At 41.3% G+C, this 11519-nt stretch overlaps 1 pseudogene; it reads right to left on the bottom strand.

Annotated features, from left to right (window-relative positions):
• Positions 1-350: 350 nt before the first annotated feature.
• LOC128049108 (uncharacterized) lies at positions 351-450 on the bottom strand (annotated as a pseudogene).
• Between the last annotated feature and the right edge of the window lie 11069 nt (positions 451-11519).

Below are 11519 nucleotides of genomic sequence, written 5' to 3'. Positions count from 1 at the left end.
AATACTTCTGCCGTGAACATTTTATGAAAAGAAATTCTAACAGTTTGTAACTAAAAGCAAACTACAGTGTTGACTGTGGTTATTGGCTTTATTCTACGCTTTGATTCTTAACATTAATCAGTCAGCTCCCACATTAATGAAAGTCGGCCTAGTTATTCCAGAATAAAAAGAAGCCAACTCTTACCAGGTCTCGTACTGTGATGTCATATTATTCATCTATATGATGCTGGTTCTTGAAAGCAGGTAAGAGTGACACAGATCGCAGGCTGCTCTTACACTCAGCAGACTTCTGTTTGTGTTGAGGGGGTGGGGGATGCACTGAAGCCCTTTTTTTGTATCTCTAATTTTTAAAAAGTATGGAGCATTTCACTAATCTCTATGTCATCCTTGTGCAGGGGCCATGCTAATGTCTATAGCATTCCAATTTTAGTATATGTGCTGCTAAAGCGAATAACTGCACCTCTCATTTTTGAATGGCCTCTGATGGGACTTTCTTTTGGACTGGTTTCATTCTAGATCTATGCTAAAATCATCTTTCATAAAGAAGCCTCAGATTATAGTTAAAAACTTATTTTTAAATGTCTAGCAGACCACACAATGCACCGAAATTTTTCAGAATGGTATGTTCAAAGGCCCCACAGCAAGAGGCTTGCTTTATGTCTCTCTTAATTATACTGATTTGAATTTTCGTTATTTTTCCTTTAGGAAGACCAGGTCCATATGTATGGGGATAGGAAACTGTGACCATTCAGAATAAACAGAGGTCCTGGGAATGAATAGAGATTTTGCCTTATACGATTTCCTATTACAAAGCTCTTCCTCCCTCAGATACAATAACATTCCCTACAACTGAAAAGTAGAGAATGCCTTTTGAGGCATTCAAAATCTTTGAATTTGACCAACAGTGCTGTTGCAAAATATATTTTAATTGACAGCATTAGGGTTTTTGTACAAAGTAGTAATGGTATTCATGGAAAGTTATTCCTTAATCTGTGAGAAATGTTCTTAAATTTATTTTTAAGTGTCTAAGGACTAGTGTTGTTAACATAAGAAGATAAATTGTCCAGGATCCTTATTAAGAGGAAGAAAAGAGTATTTAAACTGATGCACCAGTGGAACTTGGTGGGAACATTTGGCTGTTTCTTTTACCCCCACTGAAGTCCCATTGACTTTGTGGAATTCCGGTGTTTGCATCATCTGTTCCTGGAAGTTCTTCTGCCCTGGCTCTGTGTCATCTGAGTCATTTGACTTAGAAAGTGCTCCTCATAGGACTCTGTTCACTGCTGTACTTTTCAATGAATTAAAGTGTATTTCTGTTCTAGTGGGAATGTCTCCTTTGTTTTAGTCCACAGCTAGTAACTTTGACAAGATGTGGGGTTGTTGTTGTTTTTTTTTCTGCTGTAAACTGTTTAATGCTTACATCGTTCACCTAGTATTGGAGACAGGCTATTTCTATGGGGTACTATAGTCCCTCCCTGGAAAGCTCATGTATGCGTCCCAGCTGACCAGTCTCTTTGATAAGCACCATGCATAAAATCCTTCCTGATAAAACTTTATGCATTTACAGTTTGGAGAGAAAAAAGAAAAACTTACCTTGACCAGCTTTACTTAAATAAACTAAGCTCACCTTCATATAATATCCAAGATGGTGGAGTAGAAGGACTTGCACTCATCTTCTGTGAGAACTCCAGAATTACAACTTGCTGCTGAACAGCTGTCAACAGGAAAATGTTGGATTCCACCCAAAAAAGATACCCCACATGCAAAGGCAAAGGAGAAGCCCCAACAAGATGGCAGAAGGGGCAAAATCGCATTTAGACTCAAACCCCATACTGCCAGAGATGCTCAGCAGGCTCAAACAAAACTTTGTGCACCCCAGGAAACCATAGAGACTGAGCCAGACCTGCCTTTGAGTGTTTGAGTGTTTCCTGTGGAGGTACGGGTCATCAGTGGCCTTACATGGGCAGGAACTCTGGGTGCAGCAGGCCTGGGTATGGCATAAGCCCTCTCGGAGGAGGTCACCATTAACCCCACCATAGAGCTGCCAGAGCTTACACAGGACTAGGAAAACAGACTCTGGGAGGGCACAACCAAAATCTTGTGTGCACCAGGACCCAGGAAAAAGGAGCAGTGACCCCGCAAGAGACTGAGAGTGTCCAGGAGTCTCTGGCAGAGGCATGTGTCAGTGGTGGCCTGTGCAGGGTCGGGGGCACTGAGTGTGGCAGTGTGTGCATGGGACCTCTTGAAGGAGGTTGTCATTATCTTCACTACCTCCACCAGAGTTTAACCTCAGGGCAAACAACAGGGAGGGAACACAGTCCTGCCCATCAACAGAAAATTGGATTACAGATTTACTGAGCATGGCCCTGCCTATGAGAATAAGACCCAGTTTTCCCCGCAGTCAGTCTCTCCCATCAGAAAGCTTCCATAAACCTCTTATCCTTATCCATCAGAGGGCAGACAGAATGAAAACCACAATCACAGAAAACAAATCAAACTGATCACATGGACCACAGCCTTGTTTAGATTAGATCTGATAGAGTGCCTGAAGAACTGTAGACAGAGGTTCCTGACATTATACAGGAGGCAGTCACCATTCCGAAGAAAAAGAAATACAAAAAGGCAAACTAGTTGTCTGAGGAGGCCTTACAAATAGCTGCGAAAATAAGGAAAGTGGAAAGCAAAGGAGAAAAGGAAAGATAAGCCCGTTTGAATGCAGAGTTACAAAGAATAGCAAGGAGAAATAAGAAAGCCTTCCTCAGGGATCAATGCAAAGAAATAGAGGAAAGCAATAGAATGGGGAAGACTAGAGATCTTTTTAAGAAAATTAAAGATACCAAGGGAACATTTCATGCAAAGATGGGCACAATAAAGGACATAAATGGTAAATGGACCTAGCAGAAGCAGAAGATATTAAGACGAGATGGGAACAATACACAGAACTGTACAAAAAGATCTTCATGACCCAGATAACCACAATGGTGTGATTACCCACCTAGAGCCAGACATCATGGAATGTCAAGTCAAGTGGGCCGTTGGAAGCATCACTACAAACAACGCTAGTGGAGGTGACAGAATTCCAGTTGAGCTATTCCACATCCTAAAAGATGATGCTGTGAATGTGCTGCACTCAATACGCCAGCAAATTTGGAAAACTCAGCAGTGGCCACAGGACTAGAAAAGGTCAGTTTTCATTCCAGTCCCAAAGAAAGGCAATGCCAAAGAGTGGTCACACTACTGCACAATTGCACTCATCTCACACACTAGCAAAGTAATGCTCAAAATTCTCCAAGCCAGGCTTTAACAGTATGTGAACCATGAACTTCCAGATGTTCACGTTGGTTTTAGTAAAGGCAGAGGAACCAGAGATCAAATTGACAACATCCATTGGATCATTGAGACTTCCAGAAAAACATCTAACTCTGCTTTATTGGTTACACCAAAGCCTTTGTGTGAATCACAACAAACTGTGGAAAATTCTTAAAGCAATGGGAATACCAGACAACCTGCCCTGCCTCCTGAGAAATCTACATGCATGTCAAGAAGCAACAGTTAGAAATGGACATGGAACAATAGACTGGTTCCAAATAGGAAAAGGAGTACGTCAAGGCTGTATATTGTCACCCTGTTTATTTAACTTACATGCAGAGCACATCATGAGAAACACTGGGCTGGAAGAAGCACAAGCTGCAATCAAGATTGCCAGGAGACATATCAATAACCTCAGATATGCAGATGACAGCACCCTTATAGCAGAATGTGAAGAACAAAAGAGCCTCTTGGTGAAAGGTAAAGAGGAGAGTTGGCTTAAAGCTCAACATTCAGAAAACTAAGATCATAGCATCCAGTCCCATCACTTAATGGCAAATAAATGGGAAACAAATGGAAACAGTGACAGACTGTTTGGGGGGTGCTCCAAAATCACTGCAGACGGTGATTGCAGCCATGAAATTAAAAGGTGCTTGCTCCTTGGAAGAAAAACTATGACCAACCTAGACAGCATATTCGAAAGCAGAGACATTACATTGCCAACAAAGGTCCATCTAGTCAAGGCTATGGTTTTTCCAGTAGTCATGTATGGATATGAGAGTTGGACTATAAAGAAAGCTGAATGCTGAAGAATTGATGCTTTTGAACTGTGGTGTTGGAGAACACTTGAGAGTCCCTTGGACTGCAATGGGACCCAACCTGCTGATCCTAAAGGAAATGAGTCCTGAATATTCATTGGAAGAATGATGCTGCAGTTGAAACGCCAATATTCTCACCTGATGAGAAGAACTGACTTCTTGAAAAAGACCCCGATGCTGGGAAAGATTAAAGGCAGGAGGAGAAGGGGACAACAGAGGATGAGATGGTTGGATGGCATCACTGACGCAATGGACATGAGTTTGAGTAAGCTCTGGGAGTTGGTGATGGACAGGGAAGCCTGGCATACTGCAGTCCATGGGGTCACAAAGAGTCAGACACAACTGAGCAACTGAACTGAAATGAAGCTCACTTTCAGAGGTCCCTTGCCTTGATGTCCAGTCACATAATCCATTGCCCTAAATGAGAAGAGAAGTTACTGGGGTTGACACACTTTTTCTTAAAGGAACAGTTAGTATTTTACATTTGCAGGCCATGTCTCTATCGTAGATACTTAATTCGGCTGTTTCAGTACAAAAGTAGCCACAGACAACACACAAATGAATATGCATGACTATGTTCCAACAGAACTTTACCTAAAAAAAGAAAAAAGCCATAATTTGCCAACCTCAGACCTAGTCGGTTGCCTCGTAGAAGTTCTGAACACCAAGCAGAAAAACAGGAGGTGAAAAGACACCCATTAAGTTTCCAGACTACCATCAGAAAAACAAGTACTTGGGTTTATCACAATATCAAGTCACCAAGGGAGAGGAGAATGTTTATTTGCATAGACTCAAAGTGAGGGTAAGTACAGACTACTCCATCCATTTTTCCTAATTTGCACCCTCTCTGTTCCCACTGAGACTGTACCCTGCCCTGTGGAAACAAACACCATAAAGACTGAGTATTTGTTTCATCTTTCTCTACCCACCATGGGTTTAATGGGATACTCATATGTATACCTTGAAGTCTGTTGTGGCAAGAGCAGCCTAAGGCCCCAAGCTGAAAGCTTGATGCAGAGACCTTTACTGATGACCTAGGGATTCCTACATAAGACAAGATTTACATATGGGACATGGGAGCTGGCTTCAGGAGGACCACAGAGCAGATAACAGTTCTAAATCTCAGTCTCTGAGAGGAAGCTTTCATGACACCTTCAGCTGGTGAGACCTGAGATCTACACCTTCGTGACATGCTGTGACATGCTTATAGATCTTCAAAGGGCGGTGAAATATAAAGAATGGTTGTGATTAGCATTTGCTGTGATAAAAAGGGCCCTGTAGACTAGGTTTTTTCCTCAGCTTCCTTTATTCAAGATCACAAAGCTAATTAGTCAAAAAGATTTCAAAGATCTGGTTTTGAAGACATCTTTCTACTAAACTGCTGTCTTTGTGATCTAAGGACTTTACCCTCCCTCATATATCTGAGTGCCTACTCTGCCTGGAAGTGAGCTGGGTTATGAAGGAATTATTTTCTTTCTGACCTCCAGGACATTATTGAGTAGATTGAAAAGAAAACTTGTCCCTGATATCCATATTTACAGGGAAAACACAGTTTCACACTAAGAAGGGAGTTGACAATACCATTCAAATGATTTCTTGTCCTGCTCCACAGCCTGACTTTTGAAAACAAAGTAAAAAAGATCTCCTCTGACAAACCTTTTAACTAGACTCACCAAGAATAAAAGGGGCTCAAATAAAATCACAGATGAATGGGGTGACATTACAACAAATACCACAGATATGTAATGGATCATAAGAGAGGAGCACAAACAATTAGATGTCAACAAATTGGATAACTCAGAAGAAATGGATAAATTCTTAGAAACATACAACTTTCCAGGACTGAATCATGAATAAATAGAAAATATAAACATTCCAATCACTAATAACGAGATTGCATGCGTGCTAAGTTGCTTCAGTCGTGTCCAGTTCTTTGCAACCCTATGGAGCATAGCCTGCCAGGCTCCTCTGTCTATGGGATTCCCCAGATAAGAATTCTGGAGTGGGGAGGCGGTCGTAAGTTGGCAGAGGTATAGGAAGGGGAGACCACTTTCTCCCCCACAAATTCATCAAAAGAACATTTGAACACTGAGTAAATTCCATAAAACAACTTCTGAATGCTGGCAGAGGACATCAGGCACCCAGAAAAGTAGCCCATTGTCTTCAAAAGGATGTAGGAAAAAATATAAAAGATAAAAAGAGAGACAAAAGAGGTAGGGTTGGAGAACCATCCTGGGAAGGGAGTCTTCAAAAAGAGAGAAGTTTCCAAACACCAGGAAATACTCTCACTGGTGAGTCTGTGGCGAGCCTTGGCACCTCAGAGGGCAACATAACCGGGAAGAAAAATAAATAAATAATGAAAACCCACAGATTATGTGCCCAAAGGTAACTCCCAGCAGAGAAGCAGTGCAGACGCCCGAATCCACCACTAGCAAGCAGGGGCTGGGCAGGGAGGAGCAGGCTGCATTGCTTAGAGTAGGGACCAGGCCTGAATGCCTGGAGGGCAATCTGAGGGAACTAACTTGAGATAGCAAACCAGAATGTGGGATAGCTATCCCTCGAAAAGCCCTAACCTAAGACACCAGCAGGCCGGCTCACAGAACAAAGGACTGAGCAGAGCTAGCCGGCTACAGACTGGCCCATCCCCCGCCAGAGACAGGCAGGCGAGGGCAACCAGAGCCAGAAGGGGCCAATCGCAGCCCCAGAGAGGCATCATCTACCAGACTGCAAGCAGGCTTCTTTGCTAACCAAGACTTCTTGGGATTCTGGATGGTCGACACCCGCCAGGAGGGTCGCAGCCAGAGATCAGCTCCCCAGTAGAGACACACAGCACACCTGAGAAGGTGCGCCGGTTGTACACCCAGAAAACCAAACGGCAGGGACAGGGGAGGTGATAAGTCACATCAACCATGCTCGCCAAGCACCTGGTCACCTAGGCTGCTTGGACCGGGGAAGGCCACAAAACGCAGGCCCAGCCAAGTGTGCACCTTTGTGGAGTACCCGAGAACCTGAACCTGACTGGCTTAGACTTGTGAAGTGCACTCAACCCAGGGCCTGCCTCAGACAGTTCCTGGCATAGCAACCTAGAGGCTGAGCACTGTCGACTGGGAAAGCACACACACCGTGAGCCGGGACAAACCCAGTGTGGCCAAGACACTGCGAGCACACGTCAGTGTTATTTGTTTGCAGTGTTCCTCCCTCCCCACAGCACAACTGAACAAGTGAGCCTAAAAGAGTGTCCACCACCGCCCCCTTGTGTCAGGGTGGAAATTAGACACTGAAGAGACCGGCAAACAGAAGCTAAAAGAAACAGAGGGAACGGCCTTGGAAGTGACAGGTGCAATAGAATAAAACCCTGTAGTTAGCACTGACTACATAGGAAGGGGCCTATAGATCTTGAGAAATATAAGCTGGATCAAGGAACTATCTGAAAATGAACTGACCCTACACTGTCCATAACAACACCAGAGAAAGTCCTAGATATATTTTTACTATTATCATTCTTTAAATTAAAAAAAAAATTTAAGTCCTCTATTACTCCTTTGGAAAAGACTCTGATGCTGGGACGGATTGGGGGCAGGAGGAGAAGGGGACGACAGAGGATGAGATGGCTGGATGGCATCACTGACTCGATGGACGTGAGTTTGAGTGAATTCGGGAGTTAGTGATGGACAGGTAGGCCTGGGGTGCTGCGATTCACGGGGTTGCAAAGAGTCGGACAGAACTGAGTGACTAAAATGAACTGATTACTCCTTTAACTTTCATTTCTATAACCTACTATTACTGTGCAAAAAGAATACCCTATTTTTTTTTTTATTTTCACTTCATTTTGCTTTACAATACTGTATTGGTTTTGCCATACATTGACATAAATCCACCACAGGAATACATGAGTTCCCAATCCTGAACCCCCCTCCCACCTCCCATCCCATATCATCTCTCTGGATCTTCCCCGTGAACCAGCCTGAAGCATCCTGTATCCTGTATCGAACCTAGACTGGCAATTCATTTCTTACATGATTATTGGAGAAGGAAATGGCAACCCACTCCAGTGTTCTTGTCTGGAGAATCCCAGGGACGGGGGAGCCTGGTGGGCTGCCGTCTATGGGGTTGCACAGAGTCGGACACAACTGAAGTGACTTAGCAGCAGCAGCAGCAGTATACATGTTTCAATGACCTTCTCCCAAATCATCCCACCCTCTCCCTCTCCCACAGAGTCCAAAAGTCCGTTCTATACATCTGTGTCTCTTTTGCTGTCTCGCATACAGAGTTATCATTACCATCTTTCTAAATTTCATATATATGTGTTAGTATACTGTATTGGTGGTTTTCTTTCTGGCTTACTTTACTCTGTATAATAAGCTCCAGTTTCATCCATCTCATTAGAACTGAATCAAATGTATTCTTTTTAATGGCTGAGTAATACTCCATGTGTATATGTACAATAGCTTTCTTATCCATTCATCTGCTGATGGACATCTAGGTTGTTTCCATGTCCTGGCTATTATAAACAGTGCTGCGATGAACATTGGGGTACACATGTCTCTTTCAATTCTCTTTCCTCAGTGTGTATGCCCAGTAGTGGGATTGCAGGGTCATAAGGCAGTTATATTTCCAGTTTTTTAAGGAATCTCCACACTGTTCTCCATAGTGGCTGTACTAGTTTGCATTCCCATCAACAGTGTAAGAGGGTTCCCTTTTCTCCACACCCTCACCGGCATTTATTGCTTGTACACTTTTGGATAGCAGCCATTCTGACTGGCATGAAATGGTATCTCATTGTGGTTTTGATTAGCATTTCTCTGATAATGAGTGATGTTGAGCATCTTTTCATGTGTTTGTTAGCTATCTGTATGTCTTCTTTGGAGAAATGTCTATTTAGTTCTTTGGTCCATTTTTTGATTGGGTCATTTATTTTTCTGGTATTGAGCTGCATGAGTTGCTTGTATATTTTTGAGATTAGTTGTTTGCCAGTTGCTTCATGTGCTATTATTTTCTCCCATTCTGAAGGCTGTCTTTTCACCTTGCTTATAGTTTCCTTTGTTGTGCAGAAGCTTTTAATTTTAATTAGATCCCATTTATTTGTTTTTGCTTTTATTTCCAGTATTCTGGGAGATGGATCATAGATGATCCTGCTGTGATTTATGTTGGAGAGTGTTTTACCTATGTTCTCCTCTAAGAGTTTTATAGTTTCTGGTCTTACATTTAGATCTTTAGTTCATTTTGCGTTTATTTTTGTATATGGTGTTAGAAAGTGTTCTAGTTTCATTCTTTTACAAGTGGTTGACCAGTTTTCCCAGCACCACTTGGTAAAGAGATTGTCTTTAATCCATTGTATATTCTTGCCTCCTTTGTCAAAGATACGGTGTCCATAGGTGTGTGGATTTATCTCTGGGCTCTCTATTTTGTTCCATTGATCTATATTTCTGTCTTTGTGCAAGTACCATACTTTCTTGATGACTGTGGCTTTGTAGTAGAGTCTGAAGTCAGGCAGGTTGATTCCTCCAGTTCCATTCTTCTTTCTCAAGATTGCTTTGGCTATTTGAGCTTTTTTGTATTTCCATACAAATTGTGAAATTATTTGTTCTAGCTCTCTGAAAAATACTGCTGGTAGCTAGGGATCGCATTGAATCTGTAGATTGCTTTGGGTAGTATACTCATTTTCACTATATTGATTCTTCCAAGCCATGAGCGTGGTATATTTCTCCATCTATTAGTGTCCTCTTTGATTTCTTTCACCAGTGTTTTATAGTTTTCTATATATAGGTCTTCTGTTTCTTTAGGTAGATATATTCCTAGGTATTTTATTCTTTTCATTGCAATGGTGAATGGAATTGTTTCCTTAATTTCTCTATTTTTTCATTATTAGTGTATAGGGATGGAAGAAATTTCTGTGTGTTGACTTTATATTCTGAAACTTTACTATATTCATTGATTAGCTCTAGTAATTTTCTGGTGGAGTCTTTAGGGTTTTCTATGTAGAGGACCATGTCATCTGCAAACAGTGAGAGTTTTACTTCTTCTTATCCAATTTGGATTCCTTTTATTTCTTTTTCTGCTCTGATTGCTGTGGCCAAAACTTCCAGAACTATGTTGAATGTAGTGGTGAGATTGGGCACCCTTGTCTTGTTCCTGACTTTAGGGGAAATGCTTTCAACTTTTCACCATTGAGGATAATGTTTGCTGTGGGTTTGTCACATATAGCTTTTATTATGTTGAGGTACGTTCCTTCTAGTCCTGCTTTCTGGAGGATTTTTATCATAAATGGATGTTGAATTTGGTCAAAGGCTTTCTCTGCATCTGTTGAGATAATCATATGGTTTTTATTTTTCAATTTGTTAATGTGGTGAATTACATTGATTGATTTGTGGATATTGAAGAATCCTTGCATCCCTGGGATAAAGCCCACTTGGTCATGGTGTATGATCTTTTTAATGTGTTGTTGGATTCTGATTGCTAGAATTTTGTTAAGGATTTTTGCATCTATGTTCATCAGTGATATTGGCTGTAGTTTTCTTTTTCTGTGGCATCTTTGTCAGGTTCTGGTATTAGGGTGATGGTGGCCTCATAGAATGAGTTTGGAAGTTTACCTTCCTTTGCAATTTTCTGGAAGAGTTTGAGTAGGATAGGTGTTAGCTCTTCTCTAAATTTTTAGTAGAATTCAGCTGAAGCCGTCTGGACCTGGGCTTTTGTTTGCTGGAAGATTTCTGATTACAGTTTCAATTTCTGTGCTTGTGATGGGTCTCCTAAGATTTTCTATTTCTTCCTGGTTCAGTTTTGGAAGGTTGTACTCTTCTAAGAATTTGTCCATTTCTTCCATGTTGTCCATTTTATTAGCATATAGTTGCTGATAGTAGTCTCTTATGATCTTTGTATTTCTGTGTTGTCTGTTGTGATCTTTCCATTTTCATTTCTAATTTTATTGATTTGATTTTTCCCTCTTTGTTTCTTGATGAGTCTGGCTAATGGTTTGTCAATTTTATTTATCCTTTCAAAGAACAAGCTTTAGGTTTTGTTGATTTTTGCTATGGTGTCTTTTGTTTCTTTTGCATTTATTTCTGCCCTAATTTTTCAGATTTCTTTCCTTCTACTATCTCTGGAGTTCTCCATTTCTTTCTTTTTTAGTTGCTTTAGGTGTAATGTTAGGATACTTCTTTGACTTTTTTCTTGTTTCTTGAGGTATGCTTGTATTGCTATGAACTTTCCTCTTAGCACTGCTTTTATAGTGTCCCACAGGTTTTGGGTTGTTGTGTTTTCATTTTCATTAGTTTCTATGCATATTTTGATTTCTTTTTTTATTTTTTCTGTGATTTGTTGGTTATTCAGAAGCATGTTGTTCAGCCTCAAAAAGTTGGAATTTTTAATAGTTTTTCTCCTGTAGCTGAGCTCTAA

This window comes from Budorcas taxicolor, chromosome 5, assembly GCF_023091745.1.
Source record: "Budorcas taxicolor isolate Tak-1 chromosome 5, Takin1.1, whole genome shotgun sequence".
Taxonomy (NCBI): domain Eukaryota; kingdom Metazoa; phylum Chordata; class Mammalia; order Artiodactyla; family Bovidae; genus Budorcas; species Budorcas taxicolor.
The sequence above is the reverse complement of the archived record's forward strand: the minus strand, read 5'-3'. Positions and strand labels throughout refer to the sequence as shown.